Source organism: Taudactylus pleione, unplaced genomic scaffold, assembly GCF_031769625.1.
Source record: "Taudactylus pleione unplaced genomic scaffold, aTauple2 ptg000361l, whole genome shotgun sequence".
NCBI classification, from domain to species: domain Eukaryota; kingdom Metazoa; phylum Chordata; class Amphibia; order Anura; family Myobatrachidae; genus Taudactylus; species Taudactylus pleione.
In genome coordinates this window covers 1,361,201-1,376,439 of record NW_028284762.1, presented here as the reverse complement: position 1 = coordinate 1,376,439, position 15,239 = coordinate 1,361,201, and the positions used below count along the sequence as shown (strand labels likewise).

Sequence of the window (15,239 nt, the reverse complement as noted above, 5' to 3'; positions counted from 1 at the left end):
TACTGTGGGCCTTGTGTATAAGGGGCACTAATTTGGGCATTGTGTAAAAGGGGCACCACTGTGTGTCATAACATGAATAAGGGACTAATGTGTGGCATAATTTGAATTGGGGATACTGTATTGTAAAGGGAATTACTGCATGTGGCATAATGTGTTATACAGGGCATTACTGCATGTTGCATAATGTGTTATACAGGGCATTACTGCATGTGGCATAATGTGTTATAAAAGCCATTACTGCATGTGGCATAATGTGTTATAAAAGCCATTACTGCATGTGGCATAATGTGTTATACAGGGCATTACTGCATGTGGCATAATGTGTTATACAGGGCATTACTGAGTGTGGCATAATGTGTTATAAAGGCTGTTACTGCGTGTGGCATAATGTGTTATACAGGGCATTACTGCATGTGGCATAATGTGTTATAAAGGCCATTACTGCGTGTGGCATAATGTGTTATACAGGGCATTACTGAGTGTGGCATAATGTGTTATAAAGGCTGTTACTGTGTGTGGCATAATGTGTTATAAAGGGCATTACTGCATGTGGCATAATGTGTTATAAAGGCCATTACTGCATGTGGCATAATGTGTTATACAGGGCATTACTGCGTGTGGCATAATGTGTTATACAGGGCATTACTGCGTGTGGCATAATGTGTTATACAGGGCATTACTGCATGTGGCGTAATGTGTTATACAGGGCATTACTGCATGTGGCATAATGTGTTATACAGGGCATTACTGCATGTGGCGTAATGTGTTATACAGGGCATTACTGCATGTGGCATAATGTGTTATAAAGGCCATTACTGCGTGTGGCATAATGTGTTATACAGGGCATTACTGCGTGTGGCATAATGTGTTATACAGGGCATTACTGCATGTGGCATAATGTGTTATACAGGGCATTACTGCATGTGGCATAATGTGTTATACAGGGCATTACTGAGTGTGGCATAATGTGTTATAAAGGCTGTTACTGCGTGTGGCATAATGTGTTATACAGGGCATTACTGCATGTGGCATAATGTGTTATAAAGGCCATTACTGCGTGTGGCATAATGTGTTATACAGGGCATTACTGCGTGTGGCATAATGTGTTATACAGGGCATTACTGCATGTGGCGTAATGTGTTTATAAAGGGCATTACTGTGTAAGGCGCATTACTGCACATGGCAATTATTCGCCATGAGGGGAGAGCTTGGGGGAAGCCCAGCACCTTCATAAGTGCTGGGCACACCCCACAGTGTGATGAATTGGGGGTGTTCCGCAAGGACACGCCCCCTTTCCGGAAGCGCGTGTGCTTTCAGCGTGTGCAGAGGAACATCATCTACAAAAAGTTGTTTTTTTATTTTTTTGGGGGGGGGGGCGCAACTGTGAACTTTCACCCTGAGCTCCACAATGTCTAGAATCGGCCCTGTGTGTAGCGTATAGCTTAGTGACCCTCGGGCTTCATTGAATTTTTTTATGTAGCCCACCCTGTGTAAAAGGTTGAAGACCCCTGCTCTACAGGGTTGGACTGGCCCACAGGGGAAAACCCCCGGTGGGCCCACCCATCTCCTCTAGGTGTCAGGTTCTAGACCTCAAATTATAGATTGTATAATAAAGTAACAGTCAGTTAACTGGTGGAGCAGGATCACTGATCAGCATGGGGACATGGTTCCCTTCTAAAGGAAACTACACCAAGATAGGCCTAATAGTTAGCCAAGCATCTATGGTGATGACTGGCCACCAGCAAATCTATGTTGCGGTGGAGCAAGGTGTTCCATACAGTTGCGAAGTTTGGGCTATTGCACATTGTATTTGTAAATTCCACTCAATTTATAGTTTGTAAATAGATTTGGGATGCGATAACTATTATAGTAAATTAGTCAGTTATTGCTGCAAATAGCAACAATAGCGATAACAGATATGATAATAATTAACTAATAATGATGTTATTAGTGTTACCATTTTGCTCTATTAAAGCTTATTATTGACTATTAAAAGTGTCTTAAGCCTAGCATTCATAAATGCGGCAACTTGTAATGATGGAGTCACGCAGATGCGACAACGCTGCACTCAGCAACATCAAGTGTTACAGCGGAGGATCGTCCTTCTGTCGCTTCGCTCTGCAACCACAGGCGCGGCCGAGTACTTATGAACGATACGCTTCTCTAGCTTTTTCAGCAGCGATATGACACCACCAATAAATAAGAATAGGACACGTTTAATGCCGATAACTAGTGGATCAAATCATAAAATATTGGCTTTAAAAATGTTCTGTGGAAACATCATTTCAGCGAGTATTTCAGGAACAGTCTGGGAAACGGCCGTTCCCTTATGTGAAATAGCTTATTTTCCCTCTCATCATTCCATATCAAACACACTGACTAAGTGCACGTTGCTAAGGGCTCCCAGGTTACCAGGCAGCTATCTCGGCTTCATCTGATGCCTTTCAGAAGCGGATTCACCACTGTGCTTTTATAAAACCATATTTATTCAGGAAAAGAAAAACGACTAACGGTACTTATGTAGCTTCTGCCTACAGCTGCGACTTCTCTGTCAGGCCCAACAGAAGCCCCAAGCTCCGATCACGCTATAAACATATTGCGGAATTGGGAAAAATAACTTGTTGACTGTATTCATCACTTAAAAATATATACAGACTCGGTGGACGCAAGTAAGCCATTTGGCGCAAGTGTCTCCCACTGCAGCCCAGCGCACAGCGACGTGTGCTGGGCTGCTGTGAGGTAAGAGGGAGGGAGAGGCAGGTCCAGACCCGGGCTCCTCTAGCAAGCCCAGGCCTCGGTAATTAGTACTCCTCCCCTCTCGACGCCCCTGCGCCTCTGAATCACCTCCGTAGGTGAGTATTGTAATGGAAGTGCAGGAATCTAAGGCCTGGTACACATCTAACCGACGGGCAATCTTGCTGATGGTTGGGATGAACTCCCTTTGCCCCGGACCATCCAAGATTGCCCTATACACTATGAGATTTAATGAACGACGGATCGATACCTCGTTCCATCCTTTATTAAACTGCACAGCCCCACATACGATAACTGCTGATTGGCCGCGTAGCATGGCCAACCAGAAGATTTCATATGCAACCTGTGGGAGCGCGCAATTGTGGTTATACACTAAACAATTGTGGTTATACACTAAACGATTGTGGTTATACACTAAACGATCTTCACGATTTGTTGTTCCAATATGACAAATCATGAAGATACCGTTCTAGTTTGTATCCTGTCTTAGAATGTTATTAAAAATGTGTTAGATAGAAAGATTAGACTGTACATTTTTACACCATATTCTGGTATAAAAGATTTAATATGGAATTCCGTGGGAAACAATATGAGACAGAAGCGAGCATGGCGTGTTTTCCCTTTTATGCCCAGAAAGCGGATGCACCATGCATGGTTCTCCCAGTTACATCTACCTGTCTGTGCCTGGAGAGGGGAGATGGGCGGTCTTACATAAGGTGAGCACAGTACGGGCGGTTGCGAACACATGCAGCCAGAGACATGGGGGGTCATTCAGACCCGGTTGTTAGCGCCGATGCGCTCGGACTGGGTCGATGGCCCCCCACAGAGCATGCGCACGCCGGCGCCGTCGTGCGCATGCGTGAGACCTGCTACGACCGACAGCGCCGGTCGTAGCGGTTCTCGATCCAAAGGGGGCGAGCTGTCGATGTTGATTGACAGCTCGCCCCGTTTGGAAGGCGGGCCGGGGGGGGTGGCAGCCCATACGGGGGCGTTCCCATGGGAACGCCTACCGTTTGGGGGCGGCCCCACTGACATCACTAGTGATGTCAGTGGAGAGCTTCCGGCTCAGACAGTGCCGAAAGCTCTCCGGGGCTTACGACAAGGGAGATCCTACCCTAGGGTCTCGTCGTTAGCCCCGATGGTCTTGACCATCGCGACCATCACCTTAGGCGGTCGTAAGGCTGTGGGTGTTAACCCACAGCCTTACCACCGCAAAGGAGGACGTCTTGAAAATTCAAGAGGTCCTCCCCTCATTCAGACCGAACGCCCGCTCTGTGCGACCGGCTCTGAATGAGGTCCATTATTATTAGGGGATCAGAGTGGTTGAGAATGGTTGTGAAGATGACCGTCGCTTGTGCTTGGTTGCTTGCAAAAGCACCGCTGATGCATACTGAGGATTACTTTGCCGCTCAGGAAACCTTTTTCTTTTTGTGCACTAGAGAGTCACTTTTGTGGTATTCACAGAAGTTTTAGCAGTTTTATTGAAGACTAAAACCAAATACATATAGGGCCTCATTCAGACCCGCTCGCAAGCAGGTTGATGGTAGGGCACTGCGCACGTGCCGCGCGTGCGCAAGCCCTGTAGCGAGTGAGAAATTCACTCGCTCCAGGGCTCGCTACAAACGGGGCGACTGCTGATGTTGACCGACAGCTCGCCCCGTTTTGTAGGCTGGGAGGGGGGGTGGCTGGTCAAACGGAGGCGTTCCTGAAGGAATGCCTGCCGTTTGTGGGCGGTCCTACTGACAACACTCGTGATGTCAGTAGTGAGCTTCCTGCTCTATTTGAGCAGGAAGCTCACTGGGGCTTGCGGCAGACGAGACCAGGGGCGGATTGGGCCGCCGGGGACGCCGGGCCGGTTCCCGCTGGGCCGGCCCCTTTTTATGCCCTTTAGGGGCCGACGGCCGCCCTTCCCTCACCGACCCCACTGCCGGCCCAGCTGCAGCGCTGCAGCTTCTGGACATTGCCGGCAACCACACCTCAGCTTACCCAGCACTCTGCCGCGATCGGAGCTCAGCTCCGATCGGGCAGTGTTTTGACCATAATAATAATGGCCGACAGGGGAGATCCCCCTTAAGCCATTGCAGAGCTGTCAGTCATAACTGACGGCTCCGCCTACAGGCTGCCTGCCGCCCGCCTCGGCGCCTCCTGGACCACAGCCGTCGGGGGGAGGGCGGGACGGACACTGCAGGGCGGTAGTGTGGTTGGCACATAAGTGCCGTCCGCACTACCTACTAGGAACAAACACACAGCCGCCGGCGCCGGCAGCTGTGTGTTTGTTTTAGCAGCCGATGAGAGTCAGACAGACTCTCATCGGCTGCTGCGCCCACTGTCAGAGCCGGGCTCCATTTTCCGGCTCCCGCAGCGGGTGATGGGAGAGATGTCATGACGTCTCTCCCATCATGCAGAGCACGCCCACCCGGGGGACAGAGGAGCGGACGCCGGAGCGGGGATTAAGGTAAGTGGATTTTTAAATTTTTTGTTTACATGATTGGCTGGGACTTCCCAGATCACTGCTGGGGGGAGGCTACCACTGGGGGAACCGCACGACTACTACTGGAGGCACTGCTAAGGGTGGAGATCACTACTGGGGGCACTGCTGAGGGGGGAGATCACTACTGGGGGCACTGCTGGGGGGGAGATCACTACTGGGGGCACTGCTGAGGGGGGAGATCACTACTGGGGGCACTGCTGAGGGGGGATCATTACTGGGGGCACTGTTGGGGGGAGATGACTTCTGGGGACACTGCTGGGGGGAGATCACTACTGGGGGCACTTCTGGGGGGTGGGGGGAGATCACTACTGGGGGCACTGCTGAGGGGGGAGATCACTACTGGGGGCACTTCTGGGGGGGGAGATCACTACTGGGGGCACTGCTGAGGGGGGAGATCACTGCACTGCTGAGGGGGGAGATCACTGCTGGGGGGGCACTGCTGGGGGAGAGATCACTACTGGGGGCACTGCTGGGGGGGAGGTCACTACTGGGGGCACTGCTGAGGGGGGAGATCACTGCACTGCTGAGGGGGGAGGTCACTGCTGGGGGGGAGGTCACTACTGGGGGCACTGCTGGGGGGGAGGTCACTACTGGGGGCAGGCTACTACTGGGGGCACTGCTGGGGGGGAGATCACTACTGGGGGCACTGCTGGGGTGAGGCTACTACTGGGGGCAATGCTGGGGGGGAGATCACTACTGGGGGCAATGCTGGGGGAAGGCTACTACTGGGGGCACGAATACTATGGGGACATTGCTGGGGGGAGGCTACTACTGAGGGCACGACTACTGCTGGGGCGAGGTTACTACTGGGGGCACTGCTAGGGGGAGGCTATTATTGGGGGCTCTATTACTACTGGGGGGAATTGCTGGGGGGGAGGCTACTACTGGGGGCACTGGTAGGGGGCTACTAGTGGGGGCACTGCACAGGGGAGGACTGGTACTGGGGGCACTGCACAGGGGTGTGCACCTTGCCAGGGGTTAGTAGTAGCCGCGACTGCATACAACTTAGAATCAGGCTCTATACGGAGGGAGTATCCCATTCTCTCAGTAGGACCCCGCCCTCTCAATAGAGCCCGCCCCCATCAGGGCTGCTTTCAAAAATCTCCCGGGCTGGTTTTCAATCCGCCCCTGGACGAGACCCTACCACAAGGGTCTCGTCGCAAGCCTGATGGTCGCGATAATCGCAACCATCACCTGGCCGCTCGCAAAAGCTGTGGGTGGTCACCCACAGCTTAGCGAGCGGCCAGGAGGCTGGTTTAAAAAAAAAAAAAAACGGCCGCCCCGATTCAGAGCAAGCGCTCGCTTTTTGCAAGCGCCTCTGAATCAGGGCCATAGTTCAAACAAAATAAATGGTTATAAATATGTCCGCAAGAGAGACATCCAAACCATAATTATATCAGTGGGACAGTCCCAAAGGAATGGTCCTCCAATCAGGATGTGCCCCCCCACCCCACACACACACGCTATTACCAGGCCCATAGCAATGAGTTTATCTACAATGGGTGCAAAGTGTGTGATGCACACCAGCCCCTGCCCACCCTGCACCAATACATTATACTTATGTCTCCGGAGTCTGGCGCTGCAGAAATCACTGGGAAAATGGCATGGGCGGACGCCATTTTCCTGAAGATTTGCGCAAGTGCAGTAGAGAAATGACCAGGAACATGCTATCGGAGACCTGCGAATGAACAGCGCACCCTGGAATAGTGCTATAGTGTACTCTGCAACTGTGCCAGCGAGAGATGAGGGGGGGCACACAGAAACCGAACTCCGGCCCACTCCTCTCTAAAACTGACCCTGCGCATATTGTTACTGTTGTAACTAGAGACGTGCGGTTCGGTTCTCCAGAAATCCGAATCTAACCGAATTTCGTGAATACGGACAGATCCGAGTCGCAGTTCTGTCCTGAGGAGATACGGAGAACTCAGAGTTGCGGTTCTGATCTTCCCGTGGTTCGGAATTCAGATTTTAATTGCAAAAATTACATGATTTTAGCTGTTTTTTAAAAACTTTTTATCAAGTTTTTTTTTTTAAAACCCAGATCCAAAACCAAAGCACAAAGATGAATCCAGATCCAAAACCAAAACACAGAGTCAGCGCACATCTGTAGTTGTAACACAAATTGCGCCTGGGGTTTGCACCACATATGCACGAGGAGAAAATGGAGATAAAACACTTTAATGTCATAAAAACATACTAATATCAGGTTTAGGGAATTGCACACAGAATATATGACATAGGGACATACAATCATATCATATCAATTTGCTACCGAGCGCGGCGGTATTATTACGTTATTATTATGTTGACTGAAGCTGTTTCGTAGTAAAATGCAATTCTCTCTATCTGAATTGCTATCATGTCTGACATGTCTGAACGATGCGCTTTCCTGATGGTCAGATAACAATATCTGACATTTGATGTGTTTGCAGTCAGATTTGGACGATTCCATTCATTTTAATGCAGTCAAAAATCGTTCATAGTTCAAATGAATCAAATCATTGGTCAAATCGTTCATCAAATCGTTCAGATCGTTCAATCGTTCCTCTGATGCATCTGACAAATATGACCGTGAGTATGCTCCATTATATACTGTACATTTGAAATGTGTTTAGATGCATTTTGCAACTTTATTCAGTCAGAGTCTTAGGGGTATATACTATACAGGTTGAGTCTCCGATATCCAAAATGCTTGGGACCAGGTGTATTTTGGATAACGGAATATTCCGTATTTTGGAATAATTGCATACCATAATGAAATATCTTAGGAATGGGACCCCAATATACACACAGAATGCATTTATGTGTTATATAAACCTTATACACACAGCCTGCAGGTCATTTTATACAATATTTTAAATAATTTTGTGGCTCAAACAAAGTTTGTCTACGGAAATGAAATTCATTTATGATTCATATACACCTTATACGTACAGCCTGAAGGTAATTTTATATAATATCTTTACTAATTTGTGCTTTAGACAAAGTTTGTGTACATTGAACCATCAAAAAAAAAAGGTTTCATTTTCTCAGTCATGCCAAAATCATTCTGTATTTCGGAATATTCCGTATTTCTGAATATTGGGAGACTCAACCTGTATTTACTAAAGCTTCTAAAACAGACAAGTGGTAATGTTGTCTATAGCAACCAATCAGATTCTGTGTATCATTTTCTAGAAGAAATGATGGCTAGAATCTGATTGGTTGCTTTGGGCAACATCACCACTTGTCTTTTTAGAAGCTTTAGTAAATATACACCTTATAAGCCACGTGTCTGTGACATAACAAATGGAACAAATAGATTTGAAAGCAAGCGCCGCAGCACAATTGAGTTAAGCGTATTTAGAAACAAAATGTGTACAATACTACAAAATGCTAAAGAAAATAAGGGTAATATATATTTTATTAAGCAATGGGTATTCAAAACCCTCGATTTTTGCAGTTTTTGCCTGCCAGATTTAAAGGGGCAATCATACTTAATGCAAAACAAACCTGGTTTTGCATTTGCTATTGTTGCCCTTTTAAATATGGCAGGCAAAATCTGCAAAAATCGAGGGTTTGAAAATCCATTGCTTAAGCTGCATACACACACAACATTTTGTTACCAACGATTTTCTGAACGATTATCGGTCAGATTATTGGTGCATACACACAGTCAGATTTTTCTTCAGATCTGAACGATAATGATTTAAAAAACTCGTTCAATCATTCATATCTGAAGGAAAATCTGACATATCTGTCAGATCTGTCAGATGAACGATTTGAACGATGCGTGATCCTGATGGTCAGATAACGATATCTGACATCTGATGTGCTTGCAGTCAGACTTGGACGATTCCATTCATTTTAATGCAGTCAAAAATCGTTCAATCATTCAAATCTTTGGTAAAATCGTTCAAATCGTTCATCTGACAGATCTGACCGTCTGTATGCTCCATATTGGTGCATACACACGATCAGATTTTTTCTTCAGATATGGACGATAACGATTTAAAAATCGTTCAGTCGTTCAAATCGTTCAAAACTTTGGTCAAATCGTTCAAATCGTTCAAATCGTTTAGTCGTTCAGTCGTTCATCTGACAAATCTGACAAGTCTGACAAATCTGACCGTGTGTACGCTCCATATTTGTCAGATTTTTTAAAGTGTAATGAACGATTTTTTTGAACTACAAACGATTTTTGCATATTCCCTTAATGAAAATCGTTGAGTTGACAAGTCTGACTGAACTACAAACTACAAACGTGAACGCGCATGAACGATAATCGTTCATCGTTTGACTCAGAAAGTGAACGATTTTTTCAAACGATTATCGTTAAACGATATAGTTTAACGATAATCGTTCAAAAAATCGTTGTTTGTGTATGCACCTTAAGTAAATAACTAATATATACACATAAATCTCATTGGATTACGGTACAGCGTATACAAAGTGTTACATTAGTGATTGCTCACGCCAGTGTTTCATCCAGCTTGCATTGCTAAAAGCAAATAGTGTAACCTTTGGAGAAATCTACGGCCAGTTACAAAGAGAAGACCAGTGCGCCCTGCCCAGCTCATAAAGCTGTGATATTGGGAACCTAGAAATAAAGTTGATTAGAAGTAAATCTAGTCTGGGTTCTGGGGCTGAGCTAGCTGAGGATTAGCCGACTGTCACAAGTCACTGAGACCAGGAGACAGCTGGTCCCTAATGTCCAACGCCAGCTAACTATGCATATACATAGCACGGCCCAGAAAATACATGTATCCTCTGCTGCTGTCACCTCAGACCTGGCAGCCAGCAAACCTGTCTTCAGTAACATGTACAGGGCATGCAACAAGCGCGGTTACCTGTTCCTCAGCGAAGGCCCTCTCAGAGATTTGCTGTCTCACACAGGAAGGACGGAGAGAGGAGACACACCAGCCAGGCTCAGAATGAGCCTTCTAAATTTAGTATCAGCCCTACATTGGCTGCTGATAGTGTCCACACATGGCATGTCGGGCCTGTGAGACCACTGGAGGAGGGGGCAGGGACCCTCGTAATCCCTACACAGCAGCCAAAACACATAGGTGACAGGTACAAATCGCAGGGCTAGAAGAGCGGCCACAAAAATGTTCTGCGAAAGTTAATTGTCTGTATAATGAATATTGTAAAAGTAGTTTATTACAGATTCGGATCTCTCTGCTATGTACAAAGATATTATACTGTAATACAGGTAGATCTGGAAATCTGTCATCTAGAAAGTCTTGAAAACCAGAAATCGCCAGCACTGGGGAAGTGGTCTACTCTCTTGGGAGCTGGGGAGGACCCCCTAAATTCTGGTGCAAACCCGAGCGCAGCTTGCGATAAATGCCACCCCCGCAATGGCAGCTTCTTAGTGAACGCATTTTCCTCAAGCGATTTAGGGAGGAATCTGCATCAGCTACACCGCGAGGAGCACTGCTAAACAGCATAACGAGGAAAGGAGGAGGAACAAATGGACAATTCTGTTATATATTTTAATACAATTTATATATTTTAGGAGTACTGCTACAAAGCATAAAATCAAACACTTATGTGGAAAAGTCCCGAACACTCCAGGTAGTGGATCTTACACCTGTAATTACCGTTGCAATCTAATTCTGATTTAGTTATTTTTATAGCTCAAGAGCAAATAATAGTGGAATAATTGCTTCTTTTTTTTTTTAAACTTTGTTGTGAATCTACCTAAGTACCTGTGTATATACTTCACGTGCCTTGCCGGATCATATGTGCAGTGCATTGGGAGGTCCAGACTTAAGCTGGCCACACATCTAAAGATTATCTGTCCAACCAGCCAACTAGTTGACTGGTTGGAATGGAAATCTGGTAAGGGATGAAAGCAAATGACAATCAGCAATTTTCTCCCAAACGCCGAAAAATGGACAAAAACTGTTGTTTGAACAAATGGTTTAGATCAAACATTTAAAAAACTTGTCTGAACGACCATTTTCATCTGTTTTCTGGCATTTAGGAGCAAATTGCTGATCACCAGTTACTCCCATACATTACCAGATTTTCATTCCAACCAATCAACAAGTTGGCTGGTTGGATGTAAGTTGGTCTAGTGTGTGGCCAGCTTAAGGCTTCCAGTTTGCAGATTCTGTATGTAAAAAAAATTAAATATAGAAAAAAATAAAAAAAACCTTGCAAAAGACAAATTATTTTTTTTTTATTATCCTCACTATCGCCATCCAGAGATGCGACAGGGATTGGAAGAGAGGCAGTTAGGCGATTATATATATATATGTATATATATATATATATATAATATATATATATATATATATATAATCCTTGTATTCAGAGTGTTATTAAGCTTAAATTCGTGTTGCTGCAGACAGAAATGAGATACAAGTTCAGCACTGGCCCTGTGCCTCAAAAGTCCTGATGCCCCAGACTGCTGCCTCCGCTGCCTAAAATCCTTTCCTGGCAGTTAAACACCGTCCCTTGCTTTAGGTAGAGCTGTACAGTAAAACAGGGTGTGGTATGACATGTTGACATTCAAAAATGTCGACATGGGCATTATGTTGAACTTGAAGTATGACATGTCGATATAGCGTTTTTTCAATGTTTGAGCCTTAACTAACCCTAACACTCACCACTAATACTAACTGCAGCCAAACCCTAACACTGACATGTCCACGTCGACATTGTGGATTTCAGCATTGTAATGGCCGATATTTCGACCATATTGACATAATTACTACATACTGTAATGCAACATCATCATTACTGTATTCACAGCCCCTCATCACCAGCAGACACTGTGAGGCAGTGCCTACCCTCCCGATTTGTCCGGGAGCCTCCCGAATATCGGGTGCCGCCCCCGGAAAAGCAGGCAAGCCTCCCGGCTGCCGCCATCCCTCCCTGCCCCCCGCAGAGTTAAGATCAAAACCCCTGCAGCGGGGGGCCCGGTGACGCGATTTGCACTGAATCACGTCATCGTGGCCCCACCCTTCCCTTTACAATGCTGTTTATTCCAGCTTTGTGTAGAGGGGGCAGGCCGCGATGACGCAATCTAGCGGCCACGCCCCTGGCCTACCCGGGCCACGCCTCCACAACAGCATTAATGTGCAGCCACGCCCCTCGCTGTAAACTGACATTCAGCTCCCTCCCGGAGGAGCTGAATGCCGTCAAGTATGCTGTGGGGTCCCATTTATCATTAAATATTTGTTGCATATTCCCCAAAAACACCCGTTTTGGGGTGATACCCACAAATTTTAAATAATCCCACACGCATACTATGGAGGGCTCACAGATCCATCCATTTCTGACAGCTTTCTATGGGGGGGTCCGATGCTGTCAGACTTACTATCAGGGCCCCAGTTCCTGCAGGTGCTATTTAACATGTGCGGGTGCTATTATCGCATACTGCAATACAATCATGGCCACTAATATCGCTTTTAGATCGCATTGAATATGTGATTATTGATAAATAGGCCCTTTGTCCTACACATACTACAGGCTCTGCCACACCAGGTGGAGACCTCATAGTGTCAGGCAGAGATAATATATACGGAGCATTGACAGATATAAAAAGCAGAGCCGTAGCCAGACATTTTGGTGTCCTGTGAAAGAAAGAGCTTTGTCGCCGCCCACCCTCCCCTAATATGTTAGATAAGGATTTTAAGCGCACCAAAGGGGTGTGGTCTTGTGGGAAGGGGTGTGGCCTTGCAGCACACCCCCCATTTGCTGCTGATTATTCTGCATAGGACATGGAATGATCTACATGGAGACAATGGGGCCTATTCATCAACGCTAAAATAAAAATTTTAAGGACATTTTCCTTAAATAATGTTATTTTAGTATTCATGAATCCACTTAGCACAGGAGATAACACTGATATCTCCTTGCTAAGTCCCCCTGCGTTAATTTCCACACTCCCCATACATTAGTACATTAGTATGGGGACATTAGTACATTAGTACATTAGTATGGGGACATTAGTACATTAGTACATTAGTATGGGGATGTGGAAATTATGGTATTCATCAAATTCCGAAAATTATGTATTTTCGGAATTTGATGGAGTTACTATTCGCCACTGTGAGGTGGCGAATAGCAGGACAGACTTACCTGCTTCCAGCTGTGCAGGTCCCCCGGCGTCTCCCTCCGGTGCTCTGATGCATCCTCTGGCTCCGTCTGCTATGCTGACATTGTGTTCTACCAGCAGAACACAATAAAGTTTAGAAAAAAATTGTTTTTTCTAAACTGCACTGTGGGCTGCTGGGAAACCACATGACAGACCAGCAGGACGGAGCCAGAGGCGCTGAAGCGGGCAGGTAAGTGCAGGATGGGGGGAGGTGGGGGGGAGGGGGGTTTGGGGGGACGCACACAAACTTACCGCAGCTGTAAGTAGTGCTGCGCATGCGCTGGGTTTTACGATTGTAACAGCGCATGCGCAGCACGGATTCCAGCTGCGGTACGTTAGAGCAGGCAGGGAAAACTATCTATTTCCCAAAAAGCTGTCATCGCAAAAATGACAGCTTTTCGGAATAGATAGATATAGGGAGGAGGAATGATGAATTCCTCTGGTAATTAGGTAGAACTCCATGCCAGTTCTAAACCTAACTACTTCCCTCGATATTTTAGGTATGATGAATAGGCCCCAATGGCTTATTATTAGATCTAGATTATGTTCCACCGACAAGAAAAAAATAATAAAATAAAATGCAAGTAAAGGATATGCTGAAATATAGCAAGAAATAAATCTGCTGCAGACATGAGTTTTGGTAATGTCACCTTGCAACAAGCAAGTAAGCTTGTGGTGAATAGACAAGCTCAAGCATGCGTCCCCTCCGGACAGTCAGGGCATGCTGGGACTTCTAGTCCTACAGCAGTTGGCACAGTGTGATGGAATATGGGGAGGTCTCCCACTGCAGGTCAGGACTGTGCATCCGAGTCCCGACTGACTTACTCAGCCGCGGTACACATAATTCAGCAGCCGCTCCTCACTCAGCACTATAGGAGAGACATCACGACCAGTGGCGTCACAATGGGGGTGCGGGCTCCACCAGGGTGTCACCCGCCGACGGGTGACACCAAGGTGCAGACTCCCCCTCAGTGACAGGAGCCGAGTGCTGCACTGTAGTATTACACCCGCACCTCCTGCACCCCCCCATAAGAAACACGGGAACACAGTGGTTCAAGCTGTGAGGCCACGCCCCTACCTGAGGCCACACCCTTTGCTTACTAGGCCACACCACCTTTCCGCCGGCAGTGTCCCTCCCTGCATCGGGTAACACCACGGGGAGGGACGCCAATGATCACGACGTCTCTTCTCACACACAGTTCGGGAGCTGGGAGGCGGAGCTCCGGAGTGCAGAGAAGGATCCGGGCGCACCGCTAGTCAGGGCCGTAGAGAGCCCACACTGGCTCCATTATTATCAGGGGGGGCATGCGAGAGGTGTGGCAAAACCACCTTCGAAAAATAAATAAATACTATTTATAGATCTGTAAAGTGGCGCTGCGCGCTGGAAAGGGGGTCTCTGCAAGCACCTCAGTATCCTGCAATAACCGAGGGCTGGGAAGCAATCAACGAGATCGTTCCCCCCACAGGCAGGAGAGAGAAGACTGCTGCTACTACCTGGTCCCCCACTGCAGCCCAGCAAACAGCTGCATGTGCTTGGCTGCTGACAGGTAAAAGGGAGGGGGGGGGAGGGCGGTGTCAGACCCAGGCCCCGCCGGGCTCCTCCAACAAGCCTGAGCCCGGGTAATTACCAGCCAATCATATATCAGCATTGAGTACTATGTGTAGTCAGATTCAGGGCCGTTTCTAGGGCCGGGCGACCCGTGCAATCGCACGGGGCGCGCCTCCTCCGACCCCTGCTGTAGAAAGCCTGTGAACTGCCGGGCGCCTGCTGAGATTCAGTTACCAGCGGGCGCCCGGCAGGGCAGGGCAGAGCAGAGCAGAGCAGCCGGAGACGGAAGCTCCGGCTTCCGGCTCCCCCAGTGGGCACTATGGGAAAGACGTCATGACTCATGACGTCTTTCC

At 47.3% G+C, this 15,239-nt stretch overlaps 1 protein-coding gene across 1 annotated transcript in view; it reads right to left on the bottom strand.

The window, feature by feature from the left end:
• STYXL2 (serine/threonine/tyrosine interacting like 2) overlaps positions 1 to 10,158 on the bottom strand; it is an 85,291-nt gene extending 75,133 nt beyond the window's left edge. Inside the window, exon 1 of the mRNA XM_088444406.1 lies at positions 10,075 to 10,158. The gene's annotated coding sequence lies outside the window, so the exon portion shown is untranslated. The remainder of the gene's footprint in view (positions 1 to 10,074) is intronic.
• Between the last annotated feature and the right edge of the window lie 5,081 nt (positions 10,159 to 15,239).